Here is a 13685-nt window from a genome sequence, read left to right on the forward strand (position 1 = left end):
TGAATTCATGGAATTTGTTTTAGAATTTTGTTTTTGTAAAAATGAATGGTTTCTACTTATTGTGGGAAATATATAGACTAGGTTACGCCACTGATTAAACCTGTTTTTTTGACTGATAACACTTTTCTTCAGTTTAATAGCACTTACTAGCTGTTACATTTGTTTTAATTTGATTTATTGAATTTCAGGACTGTTAAAGCCATAACTCTGCAGACACAGACATCTTATTAAGTCATATTCAGTTTGCATGGCATTTTACATTGAAATGTATCGTTCTGCATTAGAAACTGTACTTAATAATTGCAAATAATGCAACGTAGTTTGTTGAAACTGGAGACTGCAGTGCTGAAATGTGTCATACTTGCCATGAATATGAAATATGCCACTTGTGAAGGTTTTTTTTTAAAAAACATTTGTTACTGATTTAACTGCATGGTTATTGTGCATGTATGTCCAGATACAATAAATGTAATGTGACCTAATTTTGGTCTGTATTTTTATTTTATTAAAAAACAAATGCAAGTGAAACCTGTACAACCACATGGACAATGCAGGGTAGTGCACAATAGGTCCCTGTTGTGCGGCCTAAGCTTTTGTCCTTAATGGCATTTTTACCCCTTAAATTACTTTTAAGTTTAGTAGTTTTGAAAGCAGTACCTTTACACGTTTACTTAAAGAGTAAAAAGCAAGCTTGAGTTGATTCTTCGACTTATACAGGAGTATTTTAAACCCTAGTATCTATACTTCTACCTTCAGAGTAATGAATGGAGATAAAAAAAAAATCCTGGAGACAAAAAACATAAAATCAATGTTTTGCACGCCTAAAATGGAGGAATGGATGTATATTAATACTATAATACTTAATATACTATACTATTACATTAAGAATAGAAAATAGAAACTGTTTTTGCATAATATCCAAAATTTTTAAGAGATATGAGATAAAATAAATAATAAAGAAGCAAAACAATGTCCCTCATGTTTTCTTTATATAAGACTGCCGCCTTGTGGTTAAAATCAGAACTTCATTACTGCATACAGCATAACACCAGTCTTAACTTTACCCTTAATTCAGTGTAATCTGTGGAAAACACTGGTCAGCATTAAAAATCTCATTTATGAATTATTATATGCTAAATGGAAACTCTAAAGCTCAGCATGCTGGGGTCACTTAACCATTTTAGATTTTATTTTTTTCAATTTCTAATTTTCACACTTTAAGTTCTAATTGTTGAACTTTATTTAAAAAAAGCTTTACTTTAATTTCAAATGTTTAGGCTTTTTTCTTATTTCTATTTTTTAGACTTTAATATCTAATATTAAGACTTTAATGTTAAATACCGTCAGAAAACATGATTAAATTACTGCGTTTTCCATTTCTTATATTTTTTTCTTTTCATTTTTATTGTTTGTATCATTTTGTTACTACAAAAAAGCTTGAGGTGGCAATAAAGTGACACCATTCAGGCTTTTTTATTTATTTATTTTTATTTATTTTCTACATAGATTAATATTAAAGACATGGAAATGATTAAGAGGCACATATGGAATTAATTCCTAACTCTATGATCTAAACCTGATTAATTTAGATGGTGATTTGGGATGAGCTGGAGCTTCACAGCATGAAGGAAAAACAGCAACTATTCTTCAGCACCTCCAGGAACTCCTTAAAGACGATGAGAAAAGTATTCCAAGTGACTCTCCCTCATAAAAAACACTGAGATTAAAATACAGAGAGTGTGCAGATCTGTCCTCAAAGATAAATGTGCTACTTTTCTAAATTAGAATCTAAATTAGCAAACATATTTAGGTTCGTTTGGTGTTTTGATTACTAAATAATTTAGCATGTGTTCCTGTAAAAGCTTTAATATAGTCTTCAGTATTACATTAATTAAACAATGTAAAACAAAACAAACAAAAAAAGTAAGATCACACACTGAATGAGAAGAGGTGTGTCCAAAATTTTGATAGGTACTAATATAAGCTAATATAAGCTAATACAGCAGTAAGCTACAGCAGTGTTGTAGGTTTCGACTAATGCAGAGTATAGAAAAGCTCCAGGCTTTCATCTTCTCCCTATACGTAGCGCAGCGAGCTACAGTGTGAATGAATGGGTTTACACTCCATTAGTTTACTCTCTGACAAACTGAGGCAGTTTTTGGATTTAGTTAATCGCTTACTGACGTACCCTGATGAGCCGCCATCAACACCGCCGTCACTTTAATCTACGAGTCAGGCTTTGAACTGTTCCCACACATCTTACCCACCATACCTGTCAAGTCTCCCGTTTTGGCCGGGAAACTACCGTATTTTACTCCTCTTTCCCGCCGTCTTCCCGTATTAGTATTTTCCCGTAAATTTCCCGTATTATATTAAGATAAAAAAAAACATATATTATTGAGGAGACAGGGCACTGACTGCTCTGTGTCTCTTAACCAATCGTGGAGCCGGTTCAAGGAGAAAGTCCCGCCTTTCAGGAGAAACAGCCAATTAGCTTGCAAAGGAGGGTCAGTGTGGGGAAGCCCCCCCCCCCCCCCCCCGTCGCTGTGAGTTCAGGCAGCTAGTTGGAGCTGCTGATGTTAAAACATATCTGGATATACAGCGATTTTTCTAAAAGAAAGGTAACGGTAGGCTAATCATGCAAAACTGTGATGAGATTTTTCTGATAGCTGCTTAAAAATACTCGTCTCCAAAATAAAACACACAGATTAAACCTTTTAAAATAAAAAAATACAGCTTTTGTGACTCGGTTTAACTAGAAATGTGGAGAGGACCGAAATTAACTGAACTGATCAGGGGTGGAGTGATCAAAAGAAAGAAGTATTAATTAAAAATTATTAATTGTGTAGGACACTTAGGACTAATTTTTACTGATGGAATATATCTGGTCCATGTCCTTTTAGTAAAAGCTCATAATACTATTTTTAGGTCACCAACAGTCATTTTGCCGAATTTGTGCACCCTTTGTTCAATTTTAAATCCATTAAATAAATAAAAAATATATCATATAAAAGAGTGCATTTATGCTAAAAAAAGACATGAAATCTTAACTTTTTAAAAAATATATAGAAAAGGGTTTTTAATTTGGCTGTATCAAAAGATTTTTTGTAAACCTGTCTTAAAATGTAAGGGATACTGAACCTTCCTTGGGCTGGTGGGACGGCTTTAAGCGTACATAGGAAAATATCCCTTATTTTTAAATCTAAAACTTGACAGGTATGCTTACCCACACATTTCATTTCCTGAGCCACCATTGGTTCTGTGCAAATCCGTCTCTCAATAACCTACATACAGCATCATCCGAAAGCGCACTCGGCCTCTGGTGTGTGAGATGCATGTAGGCACAGCGAGAGGGATAGGAGATCACTTATATAACTCCTAGCTTTCTAGAACAGCGGAGTTAGGAGCCCCGGGCTGCTTTGCTGATGTGCCACAGGACGAGGCCTGTGAGAGGTCAACCTCCCTCTTCTCCCAGGGTCAACATTCTCCTTTCCTTCAGCATAACAAACGTAATACTTTCAACTGAAAAAAACTACAAAGACGAGATATTTCAATGATTTAAATAAACTAAATCCCTTGATTGTCACTGACTTCACAAAAAAAAAAAAATGGGAGGTGTAGTTTGGGAGAGGCACTGGGTGATGTATGGGTTTAGGGATGGGGCAGGAGATAGAGCTGATTGGGCTGAGCAGTGTACCTCTGATAGCGGTGAGACGCAGATGGTTAGACATCACCAGGGGGCGGTATTATTTATTGACTGATCTGCATGTTAGGAAGTGTCTGCGGAGCAAATTACACGGAAACATCATCCACATCTATAGCACAGTTGAACCTGAGAGGGCGCTGCGGAGACGGAAGGAAATCAACGCAATAAAAATGTTTTTTAATGGTTAGGAAAGGTTTATAAATATTTTATGAAGGTCTGGTATGTTTTATTGCTTCAGAGGAACACATTTCAGCTACTAATTAAAAAATATATAGTTCATATAGTTACATATAGTTTAGATTTTAATGGCTCTTTAATGTTCAAATCGATACATTTTATTTATTTTTGTAATAATTATTTTTGTAAATATTTACTCATTTTGAATGTGATGCTGCGTCACGTTGTAAAGAAGTAGGACAGGATCATGTTTAGCACATTATCTCAATAAGCGTTTGGGAACTGAGGACACTAATTGTTAAAGCTATCACACTTTTAACATCTGATATACGTTCCATAATCGATTGTGAATTAAACATAGGTCTGTGAGATTTGCATGGAATTGGGGTGTTAAACAAAAAGTGTTGAACAAATCAGAATATGTTGCACATTTATCTTTGAGGACAGATCTGCACACTCTTGGTATTTTATCTCAGTGTCTTCATGAGGCAGAGTCACCTGGAATAGTTTTCTCAGCGTCTTTAAGGAGTTCCTGGAGGTGCTGAACAATAGTTGCTGCTGTTCTTTCACGCTGTGAAGCTCCAGCTCATCCCAAATCACCTCAAATCACCATCTCAGTTCATCAGGTTTAGATCAGGGGGTTAATGTGGAGGACTAACACTTTTTCCTGTTTACTACATACAGTAATTCCATATGTGTCCCTTTATTGTTTTCATGTCTTTCATTCTATTTTAATTCTATATTCTCTTGGTTAAGCTTCTGGACTGCTTTGCCATCACATAAACAAATAAAGAATACATTTTAACATTTTAAAGTTTCTGAGCTCATATTTTACTCACTTGAGCTGTTTTTTTTTTTTGTATTATTAAAGCTCTGTATATTAAAGACACAATATATATGTGTAAATATTCAGCCGTCAGGCTTAACTTAGTATGGATGGCTCTCCTTCTGGACTATATGTTCCATGTCATGGTTTCTTCTAAGGTATTGAAATCTGGTGATAACACTTCTCAGAGCTTTCTGCACGGGCTGGAGGGAAGCGTGAAACATCTAACTGGAAGACCGACGAGACGAGTGTTGAACATTCCACCTAATTAATCCTTAATGCTTCAATGTCAGCTTTTCTAGCCTCGTTCCTAATCCTCTCAATATTTAATCTAGCAGGAGAACAGCGTGGGAGAATGCAGGTCCCAGCAGACGCTCTGCTATAATCCCGACTTTCCTCCTTCTTCTCCACATACTGTATAAATATCTATACGTCCTCCAGGCGAAGGCGTTCAGACAGTGAGGGTAGGATGTTCTTCAGCTTCGTCCTCGATTCCTCAGAGGGTTGATGGATGGCAGATGTTGGAGCCGCCTGGAGGATAAAGACTCTCCTTAACTGCTGTGCTCCTTCCTCACGGCTCCAACAACCAGGGCAATGACAGGCGATTGTAGAGGTCACCCTCCGTCCCTGCACCATGTGGATCACAGGCCAGAGTCCATCTGCTGAATGTGTAAAGATCATAAACACTTTCTTATAGAACTGCTTTTTAATTCAATAATCTGCACTGTAAAACAAATTACTAATTTATTTTAACAGTATTTTACTGTACTGGTGCATCTAAAAACATTTAATATCATTGAAACATTACTTTAGTTTAGTAATTTAGTTGAAAATGTGAAACTCTATTATATATTATATAGATGTATTACAAACAGTGATCTATTTTAAGTGTTTATTTATTTCATTGTTGATGATTAAAACCCCAAAATCAGTGTCTCAAAAAAATAGAATATTATATAAGACCAATTGGTAATTTTGGCAGTGTGGGCAGTGTGCCAAAATGAAAATGAAAATGAAATCCACATCTCCATAAAAGATGTCATTAGAGAAAGGCATGAAGTGCTTTAAGATTTTCTTGGAGTTTGGACTCACAGTGGACCAACACCAGCAGATAACATGTCGTTCCAAACCATCCCTGATTGTGGAAACTTCACACTAGACCTCAAGCAGTTTGGACCGTGTGTCTCTCCACTCTTCCTCCAGATTCTGGTCCCTTGATTTCCAAATGACATGTAAAATTTACTGATGATCAGTGATGCTAAATAGAAGCTAGATCGCTCATTCTGTTTCGTGTGATGATTCTGGCAGCAGATCTCTAACAGCATGGTAATTTTTTTCTCGAGTAGGCCAGATAAGAGGGCATTGCAGTAATCCAGACTATCTGACACAAAAGCATGTAAATGTCTCACTGTCAACACAGAGCTTACAGACACTGCGGGAGTGTTAGTGTGCCTTTTCACAGTCCGTACTGATATAGAGCCCCTCAGATCACTGTCAGAAACGACTCCCAGATTCTTCACATAGGCCTCATTCTCTTCACACTGCATCTAAAAGAGAACCAGCAGTGATTGGTGTATAAAGAGCAAGTATTATAAAGACTTTTAGCTGTACTACAGTTTGCTGCATATTGACTTACTGTTATTATCCAATCCGATAGCTTGAAGATCAGCTTGATCTCTTGACTTACTCACTTTAGTGATAATGTTGGTTTAGAATGATTCCAAACATTTTTATAATTGTAACGAATAATGATAAAAAACGATAAAACGATAAACAAATATATAGAGTAAGTAATAAACACGTCCAAAATATGTAGTGAAGTTAAAGTAGAAATAGGAGGGGCTCTAAGTGGTCCAGCGAGCTAAGTGCTGCCACTATGATCAGGAGATTGCCGGTTCGAATCCTGTTCATGGAGCTTGCCATCAGCTACCAGAGCCCTGAGAGAGCACAATTGTCCTTGGTCTCTCTGGGTGGATAAATGGCGCTCTTTCCCCACATTGCTCCAAAGGGTGATGTTCGCAGCACAAGGCACCTGTGAGCTGATATTTCAGAACCGCACAGCATGCTGTGATGCTACTCAGCAATGGGAGGCATGTGTTAGTCTTTACCCTCCTGGTGTGTTGGGGCATCACTAGTGATAGAGGGAGTCCCAATGAGTGGGTTGGGTAATTGGCCTAGTAAATCAGGGAAAAAATGGGAAAAAAAAAGAAGTAGGAGTAAAGATAATATTCCAGTAAATATTAATACTGCATTTTAGTACTTAAGTACAGTAGTGAAGTAAAATAATACTGTAGTAGATACAGATACAGCATTTTAGTACTTAAGTACAGTGGTAAAGTAAAAATAATATCTACTTCGGTAGATACAAATGGCACTCCCTAGATAGCCATGGCACAAGTTACTGCAAATGACCAGAATTTAATAGTGTATAGTTTATGCTTTCTGGAAAATTGACCGCTCGCAGTGCTCAGCATGTGTGTAGGAGAGGGATAAAGAGATACTGAAGTCCATTCCCTGCCAAGTCTGGCCGGAAGCATATTTCTTTCCTTATTATTTCTTCTGCTGCATTTAATAATCATCCAAATCATTCCTCAAAGACGAATCCAACAGCATCCAACAGTTTTTCAAGCTGCTAGTCACTTAAGTAGTAATGAAGTTTAAGAAAGAAAATAGACCCTGTACATCTTATTTCTTTACATTTATAACTGAATTCTGTCTCGGTAGCTTCTCTAAAAAGGTTTCCTACAGAAGATCTGCTCATTCACCGCCACATGCCTCACAGAGAGCCAATAAAACGGCTTTGATTAAATTACTGATCTGTCTCTAACATCATACAAATAGATAACAATCCCACAATTCCAAGCCTCGCCTGGCTGCACACTAATGCAGCGCTGCATGTGGGCCTTGGCATGAGCCTAATGGCTGGATTTGGCAGGATGAGGGTTGGCACGGGGAAAGCCAGCAGATGTGCTGCTCTGAATAGAAAACATATAGAATATGTAATATAATATAGAATAATTTAATTTTTCTTGGTACTTCAATCAATCAATACAAATTTCTGTTTTAATTCATTAGAGCACAGCTTTTTTTTCAAAACTCATCTAGTTGCTGTAGATGTTCAAACATTCGAACATTAAAATTTGTGGTCATAGTTAAAGGAACAATCAGTAAGAAATGCGAGCTAATGTGTGAAATGGCTACAGGAGTCCAATTTCCAAAAACTGGTAGATTGACAAGCAGTGGCAAGCGATGATGATTCTTACTCTGTAGCTCATCAGTTTATGTATACTATGTTCAAAATGCCCGTCTCAATAAATTTTTTAAAGTCTTTTTTCAATTAGTTGAGTAGTTCTCGCCATAATATGGATTAAAACATACTATATTACAAATAGGGCTGTATTCACTGTACAGAATTGTACAGAAATGCCCGTCTCAACTACGCTAGTGGTGGTGGTAAATCATCCAGATATGTTCAGCAACCTTACTGAAGCTCAGTGATTACCTGTGTAGGGTATTTTACCACAGCATGACTTAGATAAAACTCTGATGTTTTATCGAAAACACTCTGACCTTCCTGATTCCTGAAAAAGTACAAACAATGAACTTATCCTGTGCAACAGAGGAAACTCTTGCTCTGCCATCCTTTTTTTGGGGCGGTTCTAATAAGTGCCAGTTCCATCATTATAACGTTTTTGATGGTTTTTGCGGTGACTAGTCTTGAGATACTTTCAAAGTTCTTGAAATTCTTCTTTTTGGAGTGACTGACCTTAATTTATTTTCTAAAAGTCATTTTTTAATTAGTTGAGTGATTCTCGCCAAAATATGGATTACAACATTACTATATTACAAATAGAGCTATTCACTGTATACCTGTAACTCTACTTCTTCACAACTTTACAACTGACGCTCTCAAACACATTAAGAGGCAAAAAACTCAAGTAATTAACTCTTGACGAGTTCAGCACAGCTGTTAACTGAAAGCCTGAATTCCAGGTGACTCGACCTCATAAAGCTGACTGAGAAAATGTAGCAAAGCTTTCATTTAAGCAAGAGGTGCTGCTTGGAATAATCCAAAATATAAAACAAATTCTGGTTTGTTTCACTTTTCTTTGTAGTTTGAATTACTTAAATATTAATATACAATGCAGAAAAAAATTTATATAAGTATCTATAGTTATCTATAATGTTTAACTTATCCATGCAAATGTGAAATATTTTCCTCTATATTATCATTGTTTTCAGCTTAAGGAATAAAGAATTTCGACAATTTTAATTTTGCAAACTTTGATTAATTGTGCACATTTTTTGTGTCTCAATTATGGGAAAGAAAACAATATTTTTAGTCTAATTTTGACTTTTCTGTCATTTGTAGCCTCTATTATTCAATTTGCTCAATGTGATCTGAACAATTAAATGAGTCATTTTCATTATTCAAGTCCAACAGACAAGGTTTCAAAGATATTCTCCTGTCTTTTCACATTCTGAAAAGTCAACTTGAACTTGGTTTGTTTAACACTTTTTATTAATACATAATTCCATGTGTTTTTCTTCATAGTTTAAGTGGAGTTATGTGTCATAACTAAGTTTTGGGAGTGAGCCACGCCCTCACTCCTCCCACTTCCATCCCTATTTAAACAGTCACTTCCTCTCTACCTACTCATTGAACAAACCTCGCACCCACCTCCTCCCCATCTTCCTCCTTCTTTAATTTTATTCTCTTCTCATGTTTCTCTTCATGAGAGGGGGGGCTTCGGCTTCACGCTTTACAGCGAAGCTGCCCCGAACTCCATCCCAAATACTCTGAGTTCGCTCCCCCTCTTTCTTCTTCTCTGCCCAATCAAGGGCGTGGGTCAATACTAGCAAAATGACTTTAGTATTAACATTTTAAAATAATGATAATTAAAAATATATATATAAATTTAAGCTGTTTCCAAACGTTTAACTGATACTGTGCATCATTATTCTATCATTTGTACCAAACCCACCACAATTATTAATTATATACTTTTTATATATACTTCTTTTCATTAGAAATTCTCTGCTGATACCAATCCTTTCTTAAATTTTCTATAATGTGCTTATTTTTAATCTCAATCTTAATATCAGGCTCCCTCATTAGTGATCATATGGTCACATATCCTAGATGAGTCATGAGTTCCTTCCCCCCTGCATACTATCCTGAAACGTCCAAACATCACTCACAAGTTCAATCATTTTCACTCAAAGACTGAGGAAGCCTGTTTCCTGCCAAAGCCTGTGGAAGCCTCAGAATCACAACATGGTGCTATCAGGGGTGTGTCTGCCCAGGGTTATTTTAAGACACTCTTGTGTTGTGCAGTTCTGTCCACCTCTAATTATTCACTGGACTTTGAAGTCGGTGTTCTGCGCCATTACAGAAGCTTCCTGTAATCAGGGACGTGAAGTTCGGCTCTTGGATTCTGCGATTGGCAAAAGCTTTGTCGGAAGAGCTCTGCTCTTCTTGTTTGGAATATTTCTGATGTGGAACAGACATCCTCCATCAGCTTCATAAATGTCCACATACTGAAAGTTTAGATATGCACAGAGCATATTAGAATTGTAACATCAGCATAAATGTACAGTATGCCATTTTAACAATTATAATATTATGATATACAGTACCTCTTGCCTAGATGATCGCTTTTCACATCTCTGCATTTTACCGGTCAGCTTTATGAGGTAGAGTCACCTGGATTTCAAGCTTTCAGTTAACAGCTGTGCTGAACTCGTCGAGAGTTAATTACTTAATTTCCTGCCTTATAATGTGTTTGAGAGCATCAGTTGTAAAGTTGTGAAGAGGTAGAGTTGGTATACAGTGAATAGCTCTATTTGAGTAATGTTCTAATCCATATTATGGCGAGAACTACTCAACTAAACAAAGAAAAAAATTACTAAGAAAAAACGAAGATCAGCTCATCCAAAAAGAGTTTAAATAACTGAAAGAATCCTTAAGTTTAACCACTGCTAATACCATCAAAAACATAATTTGGATTAAACTGGGTCTCATTAGTACCGCCTCAGAAAAGGAAGAGCAAGAGGATAAGTTCATCAGAGTTACCAGCCTCAGCCCAGATTATTTTGGTTTGTTTAACACTTTTAAGTTACTACACAATTCCTTTTGATCACTTCCCTATTCATTCACAATGTAAAGCAGCAAAGCAGCTCCAGTCCATCACACTACCACCACCATGTTTTATGTTCAGTATGATAAGTTTTACACCAGATGTAATAGGACACAAGTCTTCCTAAAAGTTAAACTTTTGTTACGTCAGTCCAAAGAATATTTTCCCAAAGTCTTGGGGATCATCAAGATGCTTGTTGGTAAATGTGAGATGGGCTATTGTGTCCTTTTTGGTCAGCAGTGTTTTTTGCCTTGGAACCCTCCCTTAAATACCAGTCTCTTTCCTATTATTAAATCATTAACACTGACTTTAACTGAGTCGAGTGAGACCTGCAGTTCTTTAAATGTTGTTCTGGGTTTTTCTGTGACCTCCTGGATGAGTTGTTCATGCCCTTTTGGAGTAATTTCGGTCGGCCGGCCACTCCTGGGAAGGTTCACCAGTGTTCTATGTTTTTTTCCAATTGTGATTAATAGCTCTTACTGTGATCTGCTGGAGTCCCAAAGCTTTCGAAATGATTTTATAACCTTTTCCAGACTGTGTTGTAATATAGATTGACTGATATGCTTGTGCCCATATGTGTGGATAAATATATATTGTATTTCCATATAATGTAAATGGATTTAACTTCTATTCCTGTTGAGAAGAGCTAAAAAGCCTAATGGCTCTGGGGACGAAGTCATGTTGATTGACATGCTGGTTGGCCAGATTAAGCATGCTGATCATGCTGGTGGAACAGCTGGTGATGCTTGGTCATGCTGGTCAACTGTGGGTTAAGAGGAAAAAACAATAACCAATCAGTGTCAGGTATAAGGAGGCCCAGCCCACGTAAGTGACATACAGTATATCTTACAGAACAACTAACAAAACAAATTATCAGTACTCCATAATTATTAAGAAAGAGTCTTATTTTCATGGATATCAACCATTCTGGAATCTAAGGGCCCAAACATACACCCTTCACAAGGCGTGGCATGATGCTGGTTGCTATCTTAAACCCCGCCAGCAGTCTATTTTCATGCTTTGTGCCCACACTACTAAAAAAGTGTTTAGGAATTTAGGAATAAATCTATTTTAAAATCATGACAGCAGTGAACAGTTAGCCACCCAATTCTATTTTAGCTATGCAGGACCACTGTGCACGTTGAGCACACTCGGCACGTGTACACCCCCACTAGTTACACATCCAAAAAAAAAACAATGCGGCTTGCAAATCCAGCTTTTACATCAACAAATAAACAAAATAAAGAGTAAAATAACATTGCTGTTTCCTTAAATTACCTGCTGACGTACCTTCCCAGCATGAACATGCAGGTTCAGATGTGCAAAAGTGACTCGCTGTTAAGATGCGAACGTGCCAAAGTCAGAGCTCACCTGGCTCTTAAAGAAATGACAACTGGCACACTGATGCCACACCGACACACCCTAAATCAAGCAGCGTGATGAATAATTGAACGGTGTGTTCGATATATCACTAAAATAGGGCCCTAAATCATCTAAATGTAAACCATACCACAGGACCACAGTAGGCCTGCAGTAGGACAATGGTGAGTTTAGAATGAATAAATACCTGCAGGTGATACAGGTACTCATTGCTAAACATTGCGCAACAGATCTGCTCGGCTTCATTCAGCGTAGTTTGCAGATATAGTTGCTGGCCCACGTTTGCTCCCGCATGCTGAGAGGAGCTGAAGTAGGTGGGTAGAGCTCTTCTATACTAGGCTACAGCTACTCAGCCTGCACGCGTGTTTGCTCACTTCTCGGACTATCTGGGTGACCTATTTCCTCCCACATACATGGAATTTAAAGGTGCAACAGAGAGGAAAGCTTCCTCAAAAACCCACTCAGCCATTAATAGCACAAACAAAGGGTGACAGCGATGCCTCTGCAGGCGTCACGTCGCTTGTGTGCATAGCTTACCTGCGAGCTGAGGGGAACAAAAACTCCCCTTTTCAGAGAAATGTGGGATTGTTGCGTATGATTCTTGCTTCAGTATCTCCACTTTGTGAGAGATGTAAAATAGAGTAGGGTTCTCTGGCTCACCTGTTTTTATTTTGCCGTCTTCTGCAAGGCTTTTGGACCGATGTATTCAACTGCCTCTCAAGAGCTCTTAAAGTACAGTTAAACTTTGACCCAGTAACTGTAATTTGTGGATACTCTACATCTTTGGATGCTTTTTCCTATCCTCTACAACAAAGTTTATCCTTCTCGAATGGAAATTGCCAACTGCTCCATCATATGGATCTCTGCAGCTCCTCCAGAGTGACTATGGGCCATGGCTGCTTCTCTCTGACCATCGGTTATTCTGGGTGGACGGCCATGTTTTGGTAGGTTTGCAGTTGTAGAAAATGTTTTTATGTTAATTTTTAGATGATAAGTTGAACAGTGCTCCTTGGGAAATGTTTTTATATAACCTATCCCTGCTTTAAGCTTTTCCACAACTTTATCTCTGACCTGTCTGGTGGATTCCTACCACTGAGGCCTCTGCAAGCCACTTTACAGGCTCTATAGACCAACTTCCATTTATGCCCACAATAGCAAATTTCATCCGCAGCATTAACTGTAATGGATCCACACCAGCTTGAATGAACATCCAGCTCTACAGCGGCTCCCCAACCAGTAATCAAATGCATTTCTGCTATAAGAGCAGCACTTCTGGCTGTTATCTGCCTTTCTTCACCTCATCTCCACTTCCACTCACTAAGCACATTATGAGGGCCACTTACCTTATATCTCCACTCTATAGGCATACTGTTACATCCTGTAGCCCATCTGCTGTCCTCCACCATCTGCTCCATTCATTACTGGTCTAATTCTGAGCAAATGTTAACCAGATATT

Source organism: Astyanax mexicanus, chromosome 18 (assembly GCF_023375975.1).
Source record: "Astyanax mexicanus isolate ESR-SI-001 chromosome 18, AstMex3_surface, whole genome shotgun sequence".
Lineage (NCBI taxonomy): Eukaryota > Metazoa > Chordata > Actinopteri > Characiformes > Acestrorhamphidae > Astyanax > Astyanax mexicanus.